Source organism: Salvelinus alpinus, chromosome 6, assembly GCF_045679555.1.
Source record: "Salvelinus alpinus chromosome 6, SLU_Salpinus.1, whole genome shotgun sequence".
NCBI classification, from domain to species: domain Eukaryota; kingdom Metazoa; phylum Chordata; class Actinopteri; order Salmoniformes; family Salmonidae; genus Salvelinus; species Salvelinus alpinus.
In genome coordinates, this window is record NC_092091.1 from 36214204 (window position 1) to 36224505 (window position 10302).

Genomic DNA, 10302 nt, shown 5'->3' on the forward strand with positions numbered 1-10302 from the left:
CTCATATGTATATACCGTACTCTATACCATCTACTGCATCTGCCATGCCGTTCTGTACCACCACTCATTCATATATCTTTATGTACATATTCTTTATCCCTTTACACTTGTGTGTGTGTGTAAGGTAGTAGTTGTGGAATTGTTAGGTTAGATTACTTGTTGGTTATTACTGCATTGTCGGAACTAGAAGCACAAGCATTTCGCTACACTCGCATTAACATCTGCTAACCATGTGTATGTGACTAATACAATTTGATTTGATTTGAGCATTCTTAGTCAATGAGAACAGCATCAAATGCTTCAAGACTCTCATTCACAGTTTCAATGTTTCCTCCATCAACAAGAAGAACTTTTATTTCATTCATTTTGCGTGTACACACTCCAAGTTTGCCTCTCCGGGCTGCATAGAGTGAATTTAGCGTGAGACGCTTGTTCGATGTAAGTTACCAAATTCCTTATAAACAATATACCAATAGTCTAAAATGCCGTGGACCAGGTAATGGCAAATGCAATTTTATTTGATCAAAACCATTCAAAAATGCAATGTGTAAACAAAATGTACTGAGTGGATGAGAAGATTGAGTGTGGAGTGAAAATGATAATAGTCGGGGACTAATGAGGTTAAATTACCATATGATAACGAATGCAATGCACGGGGTAGCATAGATCTACTAGTTTGTGTGAGAATAGGTCGGCGAATCTATTGGTATGTGAGGTGTGAGGTGAACGTGGATATAACGGAGAAGGTTGTGTCTAATAAGAAAAATAAGTTTGACGTGTAATTGTCGTGCATTGGGTATTTAGTCGGCGTACTAATACCAAGATTGAATGTTTTAAAAGGAAGTGTCAGGGACACAGTTCATATGGGACAATTTGCCTAGCGAATGACAGTACGTTGAATATTACAGAAGGAGACTGGATATTCCTAGGGGATCCACATTGCATAGATGAGGGTATTAAACAGGTAGATTTAGTTTGATAGGTTAAAATAATTCATAACGTCAAGTGGAGCGTTTAAATAATTCATAACGTCAAGTGGAGCGTTTAAAATAATTCATAACGATAGGTTGAGCATTTAAATTAATTTACACACATACGCGAGTATACGCACGGGATATATAATGTCTCCAGAAATAGAAAGGTTTTTGAGGAAGTTGAAATCTGTTCTAGAGAGGGATAATGGTAAGGAGAGGAGTGATAGAGAGTGGAAGGAGGGGCTCCCAATCGACGGGGAACCCGGTGGAATGTTTGGGTGAATCTAATGCCCAGGGTAGAGAGGAATGTACGAGTTTGAGAATATGGATGTAGAAAGATTACAATTAATGATAAAGTTGATACAGCAGAAGGTAGAGCGTCTAGACACGGCTAGAGTGTGGTTGTCTGAAGCCAGAAAAAGAGAGGGAGAGTTACGAAGGGGTTAACTTGCAGATGCTATGGAGAAGGCAGATAATGTTGGCTATGACGGAGAAGCATTTTTTGACTGCGGCGCGGGAGACTCGGGTTAGAATCTCAGCCTTGGTACCAAGAGACTAAAATATTTAGCGAGGTACATGGGGGTTAAAAAAAAAAGTTGGGAGTGGAGAAAGTTGAAAAGTTGATTTTACTTTTATGATATTTTTGGTGCAAAACGCATTTGGAGTAAGGGGTATGTTTTTGCCTAGAGGCAGGAATAAGAGTTCGTTTTGGTGTTGGATACTACATTTCAGGGTAAATTGCTAGAGGCAAGTGATTTGTTGTGGAATAACGTAAAACTGCGACAGTATTTGGGATACACAATAACGTTATGCAAATAGGTTTGACCGTTCAGGTACACTATTTACTGGTACACTATTTACTGTACTTCAGGCAGTATAATTTTGATTAAGAGATGTTGATTGAGGTTGTAAATTCTATTCAAGATCCAACATTAGTGATACAATGGTGATAAATTGGTTTTGGTTTATCGAAGCAATGATGTTGTAACTGAGAAGGGACAGAGAAAATGGTTTGTGTCATTTAGAGAGTAAATGCGTGCATTATAGCTTTGAGCCACTTTTCAGAAGTTGTTAAAAGTTCCAATTTAGAATTTTAAAAGTAGCTGAATATCGTCAGGGTAGTCTAAAAAGATGATAAAAACTAGCAACAAAAATGCTAGGTGGCCATCATGGATTGTTGGCGTTCACTGGATTGTATTTTACTATAAAATAGGAAGGTCAGAATAGTTTAATCGTAAAAGTTTATGATAGTTAATGTTAAAGGGACAGTTATAACTACTAGGTTGTGTTTGTAGTAAACGTTGGGGTTAGAGGGGGATTTCTAAATTTCCCAGCGAAAAAATATCTTAAAGGGATAAACACACAAAGTGGGGATATGATTTCCAACGTGACTTTTTAGGGTTGTCTGATCAACTTCCTTCAAAAGCCACTTAAAATGGAGAATATAAGGGCCTTGGCGTCTGAGATTAAGGTAATTTGATAGAACAAAATGATGATATCTATTTGATAGTAGTAAAGGTGGAAAGTCACTAGAGGGCGCCATTGGACAGTTTAAGCATATGGGCCTGAAAACACAAGGAAGACTTGGTTGGTTTCAGGAACTAAGGAGCGGCACTGATAACTCTTAAAGTAGATAAGACAATTGACAGAGAACTGTTAGATTTGTGCCAGTATTGATACAATGGTGGAGCCATGTATCAAAAGGGGGATGGAATAGGACACGTTGTGGTGTGGCCTATTAGTTAAACATTTCTGGAGATGGTTGACTAGGATAATAATGGATGACATTGTAGCTAATCAGATAGAACAGATAGAATGACAGAGGTTCTAGCAGAACACATAAAAAAACAAAAAAAAACTGTTAATTAACCAAACCCGTATGTCCAAGATTTTATGCTCTACAGGAGAACTACAGGAGGAGATTACCCACATGAATGGGCCAGGGGACTGGGTCTGGGTACAATCACTAAAGAAAAAGGACTGGAAGCCGCCATGGTGGGAGGAGTCATACTAAGCACTCCTGGAGACTGCATTCGCAGTGAGAAGAACTGAAAGAACTACCTGGGTTCATATCACACAATGCAGGAGGGTAGGACACACTGACACTGCCGAACAATCACAGGGGTAGGAGCAGAACCAGAACCAACAGGGTACTGGGGGCCAACTCTCTACTGAAGACTCCCTGACCCCGCCCTCTCATCACTGTGTACGTTCATAGAAGTGGAAGTGTGGCTTGGCCTCTGGCTGATGATGTGTTCTCTGGGAGAGGGTGGGGCTTTAGAGGAGTATTGGTTGTTCTGTGCTGTCTGATTTGTGGGAACCATATTCCTGATACACCATGACCCCCCGAGAAGGCTAAAGAGGGAAACCTGACCCATAGTTTAGACGATGAGGATTTTGTATTAACCAAGCATGAAGGATCACTTAATCTGGATAAGCAGGGAAGAAATTGAGATATTTGTGGAACCAGGAGAATTGAGCCAAAATGTTTGGTTTTAACACCTGTGTATAGGAGTGTGCCAGTGTACCTATGTAATGGGCATGGGTGTGCTTATTGGGAATGGAGGAGGGGTTACCCGTACAGCATAGGGAACCCGACAAAAGTAGACAGGTTTCCCATTATCTGGGGAAGGAGTGAGGGGCAGACTGATGTTTGTAAAGGTGATGAAATCCTACTAACCACCAAGTCTATTAAGCTCTCCGATGCAGGTACCTATACCCTGGGATTGGAAAGAAACGGGGCGGATACGATGGGGATGGATACCGTCACAGTACTGCCAAAACCACCACCAGTTCCAACAGGCCAAGGCCAGGTTCAGCCGAACTCCTCCACCACTTCAAGACCGTGTGCCACATCACCTAAGCTCTCCAATCCGGTACAGGTAATAAATGTAAAGGATATATCAGACAGTGACCAATTGGGGACTGAAACTGGATATGAGAGTAGGGAGAACATGTGGTTAGCCTATATGAGATACACCGCCAGAACACCTAATAGAAAAGACTGTGTGATCTGTGGACATGCTAGACCTGTTCTGGCTACTCACCCATTGGCCCTAAGCAGTGGGGAGGTTGGATGTGCATAATGGAGGGTTTTTATCATAACAAGCTAAATTCGACCCTGTGTAAAGCTCTGAGTCTTGTGTTCCCAGAAGTCCCCCCCAGAAGGCACCGTGGGGAGTTAAGGCATATGGGGGAAATTACAGCTGTATCACTGGTACAGGTAGGGGTATAGACTATGGGAGGCTCCCTACTGCATCACTAATGTCACTATTAATGCCACCGGGCCCGTTGAAGGGCTGAACCAAACTAGAGGTGTTGCTGATGTATGGTGGATGTGTGGACCTGTCAGGCGGTTGACCTCCATTTTGAAAGAAGACTGGCAGGGCACATGTGCTTTGGCCAGTCTGATAACACCATTGACTATTATTGAGGTTACAGCTAACCAACTCCTGGGAGCTACACATGACACAGAGGCTCGGGACCAACCCAGGAGACGGCAGATACGTGACGCTCCTTGGTCTGAGGGTACAGATAACATCCACACCAACCTGTTGGGGTTCCCTGTAGGGGTCCCCCACGAATTCTAGACGTTAAACAGAAATGATGGTCTGTGGCATTTATTGCCCATTATTGGCCCAGATATTGTTGATGATAAGCAAACTGCCTGGATCAATTATATTTACTATAATCAACAATGAGTTAACCACACTGCACTTAAGGGGATGGCTGAACAATTGGATGCCACCTCTCGAACCGCTAGACAAGATAGGCTAGCACTAGATATGATTCTGGCCAACCAGAGAGGTGTTTTGTAAGATGTTTGAAGAACAGTGTTGTACGTTTATTCCTAATAATACCAGTCCGGATGGGAGCAATTCAAAAGCTCTGAGCGGGATGGAAAAGTTATCTGTGGAGATAAAGGGTTTTGCAGGTGTGGAGGAGGATGGACTGTTACCCTGGCTGGATGGTTGGTTTGGTAAGTACACTGCATTGATGGTTACTGGATTTCTGACCCTAGTAGTTGTATTTCTTATGTTAATGTGTTGTGCTGCTTGCATCATACCTTGTCTAAAGAAATCTGTTACAGATGTAGCGAAGGCTGCTGGTATGATGCCTTTGTTTGATACTCCGGATGGAGATGCTGATACTGAGTCAAACTACAGGAGAAAGATGTGTCTGACTGAGGATGACTCTTGGTTTGCTGTGGGTGAGGTTGTCGAGTAATAAAAGTAAAAATAAACAAATGAAAAGTAATAAAAATAAACAATATACCGGTACTTTTTATCCAGGTCATTACGTTTGTCCTCCCTGTTGTGAAGGTTTGAAGTTCCCGGGTGGCAAGGAGCCCACCTGGTACAAGATGTATAGAGGGAGAGACCAGAGGGTTTAATTTTTTTAATACAGAATATATATGTAATCATTTGGTTGTGATGACACCCTAGGGGGTGTCAAAAGGGGGAATCTAAAAACTCCACTGATATTTTTTATATTCTGTATGTAATCATGTTGTTATGATGACACCCTTGGGGGTGTCAAAAGGGGGAATCTAAAGACCCCGCTGATGTTTTTTTTTTATATATATACTGTTTTGCATAAAAATGATACATTTCATGAAAAAAAAAAAAATAACTATCCTCCTGGTTGAAGGTTTCAAGTCCCTGGGTTCAACGGCAACCCAGTATATGGATATATAAGTTGGTTACACCCCATGAGGGTGTAAAATGGGGGAAATTGTTAGGATTTATGTTTATGCATAATAGCCTGTTAGCATATTGGTTGAAGAGGAATATTGTTTTGTTACACTCATACACAAACTATACAGAGGGGGGTGTGTGTGTAGGTGTAAGGACTGGCCAACACAGGCCATAAAAGTTGTGGACAGTCTGGAGAGGGGAGGGGTGCATCTCTCTAGACCAACCAGGAGGTTAGAATACTGGACAATACCATATTAGGAACTGTTTTAGTGTAGAATCGACAGACCCAAGACGGAGCTAATCTACCCAGCAACCAGATGTGGACAAAGGAACGCGCCAAGGGGCTTGGACAAAGGGCCAGCAAAGGGGGGCAAAGTCTAAACCAAGCCCAGCCTCTACTATAATAGGCTAACAGACGCGTTGAAACTACGTCATCACGGTATAAGAACAGCTGTTTACGTACTTCTTGCCAGTTCCCTGTTCATCCTGCGCGGTGATACAGCGAGCCCGTATATACGAAAATTGCATTTGCCATTCATTGTTTGCGGTAATTAAACATAATTAAAGAAAGTTAGCAGACCTTGCTTTTTATTTATCCTGACACCGGATGTGTTACACGCAGCGTTCACACAAGGACTCCCTCCCCCGAAGGCCCAACTTCCTGCCTTTATACTAACACAATTAACAGAGTACAATGAATGGGCAAGAGGGGGGCCAAACTGAAGTTACACTAACAACAAATGAATATATCTCAATCAGGTAAATATAAATCATAAAGGTACGTACCTAATATTTCATCATATACATTAATATTTAATATATTTACACAAATGTACATGGAGCTCAGTATGTTCAGTCTTTTATACAAATATGTCCAAATCGGCTCTAACAGTCACTTTCCAACCTTGTTGAGGATGGCTCATTGTCAGGCTCAAAAAAACTCAGATTTGCCAGGATGGCCACCAATTTTTCAACCTTTGTATTGGTCAGCCTGTTACATGCTTTGGTGTGTGTGTTCCCAAACAAGGACCAGTTGCACTCAGGCTGATGTTGGTGGGATTTGGAGGATGATGGAGGCAACAGGGGAAAGAGCCTCAGATCCACAAAGTCCCTTCCACCAGGTGGCTGATGAGATATATTGGCACGACTGCCATATTGCATCTCCATCCCGAACCCCTTGCTTGGAAGTGTACTTCGCCAGACTGCCAAGAACCTTGCCCTCATCCAGGCCAAGGTGGAGAGATATGGAAGTGATGACACCATAGGCCTTGATGATCTCTGCACCAGACAGGATGCTCTTGCCAGGATATTTGGGGTCCAACATGTACGCTGCGGTGTGTATAGGCTTCAGGCAGAAGTCTTCACGCTTTTTGATGTATTTCAGAACTGCAGTTTCCTCTACTTGGAGCAACAGTGAAGTGGACAGGGCAGTACGGATTTCTTCTCTTGCATCTGCTAGCAGAGTCTAAACATCAGACAGGATGGCATTGTCTCTCTCAATCCGTGCAATGGCCACTGCTATAGGTTTCAGGAGTTTCAGGCTGATTACCACTCTCTCCCAAAATACATCATCCAGGAGGATCCTCTTGATGGGGCTGTCCATATCGGCAGACTGTGATATGGCCATTTCTTGGAGAGACTCCTTCCCCTCCAGGAGACTGTCAAACATGAGGACAACACCACCCCAACGGGTGTTGCTGGGCAGATTCAATGTGGTGCTCTAATTCTTCTCAATTTGCTTGGTGAGGTAGATTGCTGCTATAATTTGATGACCCTTCACATACCTAACCCTTTCCTTGGCTCTCTTGTAGAGTGTATCCATTGTTTTCAGTGCCATGATGTCCTTGAGGAGCTGATTCAATGCATGGGCAGCACAGCCAATGGGTGTGATGTGAGGGTAGGACTCCTCCACTTTAGACCAAGCAGCCTTCATGTTCGCAGCATTGTCTGTCACTAGTGCAAATACCTTCTGTGCTCCAAGGTCATTGATGACTGCCTTCAGCTCATCTGCAATGTCTTTGTCTTTGTCCTGTCGTGTCCCTTGTATATATCTTTTTACATATGTTTCTTCGCATATCTTTTAAAAATATTTTCCTAAACCTCAACTTCTAAATACTCTCCTGCAACCTGCCTCACCCAATGTGGCGTGGATCTGCTTTTTTCTAAAGTATTTCTATTTACTTCGGATCAGGAATCCCTCAACTGAAGCTAGCCAGCTAACTACCTAACAGCTATCAGTTAGCAAACCATTGCTAGCGGTCATCAGCTAACCTTTAGCTCGGAAAGCTCTTGCCAGTTCGAACAACGTGACTCAAACCAGAGCATAACGGACCTATTTCTCTCCATATCCCCGGATTCCTACCGCAAACTCTGAACATTTTCATCTGGATCTTCGCAACTAGCTAACCGCAATCCGAGGTGACCACCCCTGGCTTGCGTTTCCATCCCAGAGCAAGCACCAATTAACCTGAAGCTAGCCGGCCAGGGCTCCTGTGCTACCAGCGAAGCCCACTCCTGGGCTACAATATCCGGACCCCTTCTACTGCCGGTACGGTGCACGGAACCCCGCCGATCCTCTACGACTGGAATACCGACATAATCTGCCCGAGGATTCCAACAGGCCCTTCAGGCGCGACGTCCGCTGAAGGCCCATTCTGCTAACCTGCTAGGCCTGCTAGCTACCTAGAGCTACCTGGAACCCTACTAATTCCACAACTGGTCTATCAACGTCACCGCACGAAGAGGCAAGAACAGACTTACCCCCATCGCGACGTCTCCCAAAGGCTAACTTGCTAGCCCCGGTCTGCTAACTGCTAGCTTGCTTGCCACGGTCTGCTAACTGCTAGCTTGCCTGCCCCGGTCTGCTAACTGCTAGCTTGCCTGCCCCGGTCTGCTAACTGCTAGCTTGCCAGCCCCGGTTTGCAAACTGCTAGCTTGTTTAGCGCGGCCTACTAACTGTTAGCTTGTTAGCATTGGCCTGCTAACTGACTGAATCGCCGTGTCCCCAGTCAGCCCAACCACTCACTGGACCTATATGATCACTTGGCTACGCATGCCCCTCTCTAATATCAATATGCCTCGTCCATTACTGTCCTGGTTAGTGATTACTGTCTTATTTCACTGTAGAGCCTCTAGCCCTGCTCAATATGCCTTAACCAACCATGTTGTTCCACCTCCTACATATGCGATATCACCTGGTTTAAATGTCTCTAGAGACTATATCTCTCTCATCATTACTCAATGCCTAGGTTTACCTCCATTGTACTCACATCCTACCTAACCTTTGTCTGTACACTATGCCTTGAATCTATGCTATCGTGCCCAGAAACCTGCTCCTTTTACTCTCTGTTCCGAACGTGCTAGACGGCCAGTTCGTATAGCATTTAGCCGTACCCTTATCCTACTTCTCCTCTGGTGATGTAGAGGTTAGTCCAGGTCCTGCAGTTCCTAGCCCCACTCCCACTCCCCAGGTGCTCTCATTTGTTGACTTCTGTAACCGTAAAAGCCTTGGTTTCATGCATGTTAACAATAGAAGCCTACTCCCTGAGTTTGTTTTACTCAATGCTTTAGCACACTCTGCCAACCCGGATGTCTTGGCCGTGTCGGAATCCTGGCTTAGGAAAACCACCAAAAACCCTGAAATCTTCATCGCTAACTATAACATTTTCCGCCAAGATAGAACTGCCAAAGGGGGCGGTGTTGCAATCTACTGCAAAGATAGCCTGCAGAGTTCTGTATTACTATCCAAGTCTGTACCCAAACAATTTGAGCTTCTACTTCTAAAAATTCACCTTTCCAGAAACAAGTCTCTCACTATTGCCGCCTGCTATAGACCTCCCTCTGCCCCCAGCTGTGCCCTCGATACCATATGTGAATTGATTGCCCCCCATCTATTTTCTGAGCTCGTGCTACTATGTGACCTAAACTGGGACATGCTTAACACCCGGGCCATCCTACAATCTAAGCTTAATGCCCTCAATCTCACACAAATGATCAATGAACCTACCAGGTACAACTCCAAATCTGTAAACACGGGCACCCTCATAGATGTCATGCTAACTAACTTGCCCTCCAAATACACCTCTGCTGTTTTCAATCAAGATCTCAGAGATCACTGCCTCATTGCCTGCATCCGTAATGGGTCTGCGATCAAACGACCACCCCTCATCACTGTCAAACGCTCCCTAAACACTTCTGCGAGCAGGCCTTTCGAATAGACCTGGCCGGGGTATCCTGGAATGACATTGACCTCATCCTGTCAGTAGATGATGCCTGGCTAGTCTTTAAAAGTGCTTTCCTCACCATCTTAAATAAGCATGCCCCATTCAAGAAAAATTGAACTAGGAATAGATATAGTCCCTTGTTCACTCCAGACCTGTCTGCCCTTGACCAGCACAAAAACATCCTGTGGCGTTCTGTATTAGCATCGAATAGCCCCCGTGATATGCAACTTTTCAGGGAAGTTAGGAACAAATATACACAGGCAGTTAGGAAAGCTAAGGCTAGCTTTTTCAAACAGAAATTTGCATCCTGTAGTACTAACTCAAAAAAGCTCTGGGACACTGTAAAGTCCATGGAGAATAAGAGCACCTCCTCCCAGCTGCCCACTGCACTGAGGCTAGGAAACACTG

The 10302-nt window shown here is 44.0% G+C and overlaps 1 long non-coding RNA gene across 1 annotated transcript; it reads left to right on the top strand.

Annotated features, from left to right (window-relative positions):
* The first annotated feature begins 266 nt into the window (after positions 1 to 266).
* LOC139578640 (uncharacterized) lies at positions 267 to 6250 on the top strand. The gene is made up of 2 exons (XR_011675583.1): positions 267 to 1707; positions 2863 to 6250. It is a non-coding gene; the product is annotated as an uncharacterized lncRNA (long non-coding RNA).
* Positions 6251 to 10302: the final 4052 nt, after the last annotated feature.